Source organism: Heterodontus francisci, chromosome 3, assembly GCF_036365525.1.
Source record: "Heterodontus francisci isolate sHetFra1 chromosome 3, sHetFra1.hap1, whole genome shotgun sequence".
Taxonomy (NCBI): domain Eukaryota; kingdom Metazoa; phylum Chordata; class Chondrichthyes; order Heterodontiformes; family Heterodontidae; genus Heterodontus; species Heterodontus francisci.
In genome coordinates, this window is record NC_090373.1 from 166,223,384 (window position 1) to 166,232,273 (window position 8,890).

Genomic DNA, 8,890 nt, shown 5'->3' on the forward strand with positions numbered 1-8,890 from the left:
AGTGAGGCGAGTCGAAGAGACTTAGTAGTTGGCAGGAAAAAAGACAGAGGCGCAAGGGGAGAGCCAACTGTGTAACAGCCCCGACAAACAAATTTTTCTGCAGCACCTGTGGAAGAGCCTGTCACTCTAGAATTGGCCTTTATAGCCACTCCAGGCGCTGCTCCACAAACCATTGACCACCTCCAGGCGCTTACCCATTGTCTCTCGAGATAAGGAGGCCAACGAAGAAGATGTCTTATTTTGGACAACACGCGTTGCAGGCCTGATGAAGAAGTGTAGTTTAGGTAAATTTAACAGCCAAAGCTATATACCGACATGGTTTTCAGGATTCTCTTGACGTGATGGACTTTCAGCAGGTCACAAAGTTGGTTTCTTGCACTCTAGTTACCAGGATGTCAGTTTGCTGTATTGGTATAGCCGAAATGGAACAGGCTTAGAGACCGTGCAAAGTGACAGCCTCCGGTTCTTTTAAGGCATGGATACCTTGTCTTGCACTGCTTCTTTTTGCAGTCAGCATGTAGGTGAAAAGTCCGGGAATATATTCAAGTCAATGTTTGACAATTTTTTGGATACTAAGGGAATCAAGGGATGTGGGGATTGAACAGGAAGGTGCAGCGGAGGTAGAAGATCTTACTGAATGGCAGGGCTGGCCAGAGGACCTGTATAGTCTACTCCTGCTTCTATTTCTTATCTTCTTATGTTCTAATTCAAACCCAGTTGCTTGCCTTTGCTGTAATTTGTGTGTAGTATGCAAATTTGTGGGCCGGATTTTGTGGTTGGCTGGTTACATTTGCACTTGCCGATAGCCCTAGGTGTCATAATGCATGAATCTCTATAGGTTCACAGCTAGTACCATGAGGCTATTTCCAGGATGTACACACTAAAATAAAAGCAAAAAACTGCGGCTGCTGGAAATCTGAAATAAAAACAGAAAGTGCCAAAAATACGCAGCAGGTCTGGCAGCATCTGTGGAGAGAAAAACACAGTTAATGTTTCAGGTCTGTGACCTTTCATCAGAACTGGCAAAGGTTAGAAATGTAATAGGCTTTAAGCAAGTGGAAGAGGGGAGAGGGAAGAAGAACAAAAGGGAAGGTGTGTGATAGGGCGGAGGGCAGGAGAGATTAAATGGCAAACATGTCATGGAATAAAAGGCAAAAGGAGAGTTAATAGTTGTAGTAAAAGACAAAGCTTTTTTCCAGAGAGAGTGCTAATGGCAAAATAATGAACAGCTCTGTCCAAAAGCAAAAACCTGAAAAACAAGTTTAAGACAGGCATGGTTAAAAAATTAAATTAAATTAAAATAAAATTAAAATTAAAATAATGGCAGCCTGCTCTCATGCCCACATTTCTATCCTCTGCCTGCTGCAGTGTTCTAGTGAGCCTCAACGCAAACTCGAGGAACAGCATCTCATCTTCCAAACAGGCACTCTGCTGTCTTCTGGACTCAACATTGAGTTCAACAATTTCAGAGCATGACTGCCATTTATTTTAATTTTAATTTTTTATTGTTTTTATTTTTATTTTATTTTATTTTTTAAACAAGCGCCTGTCTTAAACTTAGTTTTCATGTTTTTGCTTCCGGACAGAACTGTTCATTATCCTGCCATTAACAATCTCTCTGGACAAATGCTTAGGGCTGGATTTTGCTCCCCCCTCCTAGGCGTCGGGTACCATGGCGGGGGTGGGGAAGCTGAAGATGGCTCCGGATGAGGCCCACCACGAACCTCGACACTGGGAGGGCCCGGTCTGATGCTCCCGGCGATGGTAAGTCTCCAGGGCAGACCCCACCGCTGGGCAATGGGACCACAATTAACATATTCAAATCAATAAAACGAATACATTAAAATTGAACGACCTGTGATCTTGAGGGCCCGCCGCGATCTTTGGGCGTGGTGGCCAGCACTCCTTTCCCTGTCTGGGGAAACGCGTCGCCACACTGGTGGGGCGGGGTTAGGAGGTAAGATATTTAGTGTGGCATGGGGAAAACGAGGTCAAATAAATGTAATGGGTGTAGGGGGTGATGGGAAGTGTTGAACCTTAAACTTTGTGCAGTTTGGGGAGATGGTCAGATGTAAAAGATACAAAAACAAGAAATGCTGGAGTCACTCAGCAGGTCTGGCAGCATCTGTGGAAAGAGAAGCAGAGTTAACGTTTCGGGTCAGTGACCCTTCTTCGGATGTAAAAGATAAGTGTTTTGGGAAGGGCAGATAGTTAATGTAATTGTTATTGGGGGGGATGGGAAAGGGGCGTTATAAATTTATTTATTTAATTTAGGGGGTTACTTTATTATAATTTAAAAATGCTGACACCATTGGCGGGACAGACAGCCCACCCCCTCCATGTGATTGGACAGACAGCCCACCCCCTCCATGTGATTGGACAGACAGCCCACCCCCTCCATGTGATTGGACAGACAGCCCACCCCCTCCATGTGATTGGGTGGACAGGCCACCCCAGCAATTTAAATGAGCCGCTGCGCTTAAGATCGTGGTGGCTCTTTGGCGTGAGGCCGGCACGGGCGGGTTGCCATTTTTTGGGCTCGGCAGCAGGCTCTTATAATCCAGCCCTTAGTCTTTTACTGTTAGCACTCCCTTTGCCTTTTATTCCGTGACATCTCCGTCATTTAATCTCTCCTGCCCTCTGTCCTATCACACACCTTCCCTTTTGTTCTTCTTGCCCCCCTCCCCCCACCTTTCACTTGCTCAAAACCTATTACATTTCTAACCTTTGCCAGTTCTGATGAAAGGTCACAAACCTGAAACATTAACTCTCTTTCTCTCTCCACATATGCTAAGTATTTCCAGCACTTTCTGTTTTTATTCCCGGATGTACAAGTACAAAGCAAAAAAAAAGTGAAGATAAGCAGACAAGAGGATAAGTTACAGAAACATAAAACTAGGTTGGATATCATGAGGTAAACCCGTTTACAGAGATTCATCAAGCTATGGAACAAGTTGCCAGTTTATGAGTGCAGATTGTTTGCAAATGATGAAAAGGAAGTTGGACAAGTTCCTAACTGTAACCTAGGAGTTTCTGTCTCTCCCAGAAGATTGCATAGTAGGCTGATTGGGTTTGGGGTTGGTGGATGACAGTCATAGGGCTGAATCTTGTGGAGTGGAACAGGTCCTGATGCCAGGCTGAAAAGGCAAAGGGAACCCTTGACACTTTGGAGACCCCCCCTCCCCACCCAGGTGCAACTCAATGGCATTCAGGCACTTAACTGCCTGGCGCTGGGGTCCCCTTTCCTTTCAGGACAGGCATCACGCTTCCAAGAGCTGCCAGCCAATCAGAGGGCTGGCAGCCCAATAGTATCTGCAGCGCCACTTGGAGTGGTGGCCACTGCTGGTACTACAAGAGGCCTGGGATCAGGAGTCCCGCACCTCAGATAAGTGTGGCAGGGTCACCAGGGCCAGTCTGGCAGGCCCTGCCAGGAGGGTGGGTGGTCATTGAGGGCAGGGGGGACTGTTTGCAAAGGGCGACCTTTGTCGCCAGGGGCCCTCCATGGGCCATGGATTGCCCATGGAGGAGCAACCCCCAAGCCCACAAGGAGGTGAATTGTTTTACTGGGTGACCTCCCCACATGGCAGAGGACCACTGCCTCTGGTGTAATTCCAGTGGCAGTGGAAAGAGGTCCTTAAGTGGCTATTAATTGGCCACTTAAGGGCCTCAATTGGCCTCTGGGCAGGAAGGCTGTCTTCAGACGTTCCCATCCCCGACTTAATCACAAGGTGACAGGAAGGCGACAGGTACTCCGCTCCCCGCCTTCTGTCACTATTTTATGGGCCCACTGCCTCCCATCCCATCTCCCGAGGACCCATAGTGTGCATAGATTGCACCATGACAGTATGCATCAGGCTTGATTGACTAACTGTTCTTTTTTCGGTCTATCATATTCAAAAGGATAGCAGGAGAACTCCCCTGCTTTTCTTTGCAGGATGCCATGATATCTTTTAATCTATCTGGTTTAGTTTGAAAAGGGTCTTGAACCTATGACTTTATGACTTGTGGATGAGAGCACTACCACTAAGCTAAGGCTGATGCAGGAAAGTCAGTTGCTGTAGCAAGCACAAGGCTGGATTTTGCAGCAGGAATAATGGTGAGGCTAACAGCACTCACCATTATTTAAGTGTAGTCCATTCTATGGTACCTTGTCAAAAGCTTTTTGAAAATCAAAGTGTTCAATCTCAACTGAAATACTACCTCCATCAACCTCGTAACTTTCTCAAATAATTCAGTCAGGTTGGTGAGGCATGACCTTCTTTTCCACAAGCCATGCCGAGAGTCTCTAATAGCCTCTTCTCTGTCAAGGTGGTCAAGCAATGTATCTCAAATAATCCCTTTTAGCAACTGCTTATAACCAAAATCAAGCAAAAGGGCCTATAGTTTTCTGGTTCTGACTTGTTGCACTTTTTTGAATTTTGGCACTGCACAGACCTCCATAGGAAGAATCCCAGTCCCTAGCAAGCTGTTCAGAATGTGACCAAAGGGCTCACAGAGCACAGGTTTCAATTTCAGCACTATCAGGTGAATGTCATTAGGACTAACACCCCAATCTATTTAACACCCCTTATTCTAACCAGGACTATATCCACAACCACGGGACATGTTGAACTTTGTCAACCCTACAAAATATTCTTCATAACTCAGCATTGGCTTCTGTTGTGAAGATTGATGCAAAATAGTCATTTAAAATCTGCCAGGACACTACCTAAATCTATCCTGAGGAATACTTCAATGGCCCTATTCAACCATTACAGGCCCACTGAATTCTAACATAACTGAAACAAACTTGCTATTGCTACCACAGTTATCTATTCTTATCTTCTTCAATATTCTGTTGACTGCTCTGATAGCATTTTTTGTTGCTTCTTGCTAAGATAGATACCTACGCCGGTTCTCCGAAGAATCATTCTCTTTACGTGTTTAAAAGTACTTCTGCTGGAATTTATTTTGTTCCTTCAGATGACTCATTAGCCAATTTGGCTTTGCTTTACCGTGTAACATACAACTTTTTTTTAACTCAACAAAAACTTAACCAACAACAAAGCAACAAAGTGCTTTTCATATAGAAAAACACCACAGCTCTTCAATGAATCATAATCATATAAAAATGAATGCCAGACAAGAAGATATTAGGAGAGTTGACCAAAGGTTTAATCAGAGGGTCTTAACTCTCCTCTGAGTCACTTACAGCTACACATTCAAACTCCCACCGTATAGCCTTTAGCCCTCCATTTCCCATAATACTTCTGCAGGTATTGATCTGCTCAACAACTCACTCTCCCACAACTTTAATGCTCATATCTACAGTAAAATACTACCTCTCTCTGGTCATTTCCCCTGGTGTGGCCCATAGCAATTTATTATCAGTGCCCTTCATTTTTACATGAGGACCCCAAAGAATTGTGCACCCTTTTGGGGATACATTTTGACCCCATATGCTCTCCATTTAGCTCCCTCGTCCAAGGGATGCAGACATGAGTGTACAACTGGAGTAGTCATCCATTACCAGACTTGGCTGAACCACATCAAGCACAATAGATTCTTGCTCACCTCTTTCAAAACTGCTCAGTGCTTTACAGGACAATTCTGGAGTAAAGGTACTCTTCTTTTCTACAATACCAACCTAGAAAGACAAACGTAGCAGATGCACAGGAGCATTATCATCTCCAAATTGACCTCCAGGTCACACACCATCCTGACTTGGATATATATTCATTGTTTGCAGGCTCAAAATCCTGCAAGTCCGTACCTAACAGCATTGTGGGTGTACCTAGACCATATGATTGCAGCAGTTTAAGACGAAGGCCCACCACCACCTTCTCAAGGGCAACTAGGGATGGACAATAAATATTCACTTTACTTTTGATGCCCACTAATAGGAGAAGAAGGCTCCATGAACATTCCTATTCTCAATGATGGTGAAACCCAGCACTAGACAAGTCTGAAGTGTTCACAACCATCTTAAGTCAGAAGTGCAGAGCACAAGATCCATCTCAGCCTCCTTCTGAGGTCCCCACCATCATGGATGCTAGCCTTCAGCCAATTCAATTCACTCCACGTGATATCAAGCAACAGCTGAGCACACTGGATAAAGCAAAATATATGGCCCTGATAACATCCCGACTGTAACTCTGAAGACCTGTGCTCCAGAATTGTCCGCACCCCCAGCCAAGCTGTTCAGTACAGCTATGACACTGGCATCTTCGCTCAGATAGGTCATGTTCATAAAAAGCAGAACAAATCCAATCCCGCCATTTACCGCCCATCAGTCTACTCTTAATAAAAACAAGAAATGTTGGAACCACTCAGCAGGTCTGGCAGCATCTGTGAAAAGAGAAGCAGAGTTAACGTTTCGGGTCAGTGACCCTTCTTCGGAACTGACAAATATTAGAAAAGTCACAGGTTATAAGCAAGTGAGGTGGGGGTGGGGCAAGAGATAACAAAGGAGGTCTAGATTGGACCAGGCCACATAGCTGACCAAAAGGTCACGGAGCAAAGGCAAACAATAAGTTAATGGTGTGTTGAAAGGCAAAGCATTAGTATAGATTAGGTGTTAATACACTGAATATTGAACAGCAGCAAATGCAAACCTGAAAAAAACAGTGGGTAAGCAAACTGAACAAACTAAGATGAAATGAAATAAATCCAAAAAAAATTGTAAAAAATATAAAAAAGAATGTAAAAAAAAAAGGAAGAAAAAATAACAAAAAATGAAAGTAAAATGGGGGGCTGTCATGCTCTGAAATTATTGAACTCAATGTTCAGTCCGACAGGCTGTAGTGTGCCTAATCGGTAGATGAGATGCTGTTCCTCGAGCTTGCGTTGATGTTCACTGGAACACTGCAGCAATCCCAGGACAGAGATGTGAGCATGAGAGCAGGGGGGAGTGTTGAAATGGCAAGCAACCGGAAGCTCAGGGACCTGCTTGCGGACTGAGCGGAGATGTTCCGCAAAGCGGTCACCCAGTCTGCGCTTGGTCTCCCCAATGTAGAGGAGACCACATTGTGAGCAGTGAATACAGTATACTACATTGAAAGAAGTACAAGTAAATCGCTGCTTCACCTGAAAGGAGTGTTTGGGGCCTGGGATAGTGAGGAGAGAGGAGGTAAATGGGCAGGTATTACACCTTCTGCGATTGCAGGGGAAGGTGCCATGGGACGGGGACGAGGTGGTGGGGGTAATGGAGGAGTGGACCAGGGTGTCGTGGAGGGAATGATCTCTTTGGAATGCTGACAGGGGAAGGGAGGGGAAGATGCGTTTGGTAGTGGCATCATGCTGGAGGTGGCGGAAATGGCGGAGGATGATCCTTTGGATATGGAGGCTGATGGGGTGAAAAGTGAGGACAAGGGGAACCCTGTCATGGTTCTGGGAGGGAGGGGAAGGGGTGAGGGTAGAGGTGTGGGGAATGGGCCGGACACGGTTGAGGGCCCTGTCAACCACAGCGGGGGGAAATCCTCGGTTGAGGAAAAAGGAGGTCATATCAGAAGCACCGTCGTGTAAGGTAGCATCATCAGAGCAGATGCGTCGGAGACGGAGAAACTGGGAGAATGAAATAGAGTCCTTACAGGAGGTAGGGTGTGAAGAAGTGTAGTCGAGGTAGCTGTGGGAGTCGGTGGGCTTATAATGGATATTAGTAGACAACCTATCCCCAGAGATGGAGACAGAGAAGTCGAGGAAGGGAAGGGAAGTGTCAGAGATGGACCATATAAAGGTGAGAGAAGGGTATTTTAGTCTACTCTTAATCATCAATGATGTGATGGACAGTGTCGTCGACAGTACTATCAAGTGGCACTTACTCAGCAATAACCTGCTTACTGATGCTCAGTTTTGGTTCCACCAGGATCACTTGGTTCCAGACTTCATTGCAGAATTGGTCCAAACAGAGACAAAACAGCTGAATTCCAGAGGTGAGGTGAGAGTGACTACCCTTAACACCAAGGCAGCATTTGACTGAGTGTGGTTTCAAGGACCTCTTTTAAAACAGAAGTCGAGGGAATACTCTCCACTGGCTGGAGTCATACCTAGCACAAGATGGTTGTGGTTGTTGCAGGCCAATCATCTTAGCCCTAGAGATCACTGCAAGAGTTCCTCAAGGCAATGTCCTAGACCCAACCATCTTCAGCTTCCTCATCAATGATCTTCCCTCCATCATAAGGTCAGAAGTGGCGATATTTGCAGATGATTGCACAATGTTCAGTTCTAGCCACAACTCTTCAGTTACTGAAGCAGGTCCTGTCTATATGCAGCAACACCTGGACATCATCCAGGCATGGGCTGGTAAGTGACAAGTAACATTTGTGCCACACAAGTGCCAGGCAATGACCATCTCCAACAAAAGAGAATCTAACCATCTGCCCTTGAATTCAAAGGCATTACCATCGCTGAATTCCCCACTATCAACATCCTGGGGGTCACCATTGACCAGAAACTGAACTGGAGCAGTCACATAAATGATGTGGCTACAAGAGCAGGTCAGAGTCTGGGACTTCTGTGGCGAGTAACTCACCTCTTGACTCCCCAAAGCCTGTTCACCATCTACAAGGCACAAGTCAGGAGTGTGATGGAATACTCTCCAGTTGCCTGGATGGGTGCAGCTCCAACAACACTCAAGAAGCTCAACATCATTGAAGACAAAGCAGTTCACTTGATTGGCACCCCATCCACAAACATTCACTCCCTCCACCACCGACGCACAGTGGCAGCAGTGTGTACCATCTACAAAATACACTGCAAGCAATGCACCAAGGCTCCTCAGACAGCACCTTCCAAACCCGTGAACTCTACCACCTAGAACAAGGGCGGCAGATGCTTGGGAACACCACCATCTGCAAGTTCCCCTCCAAGTCACAGACCATCCTGACTTGGAACTATATCGCCGTTTCTTCAC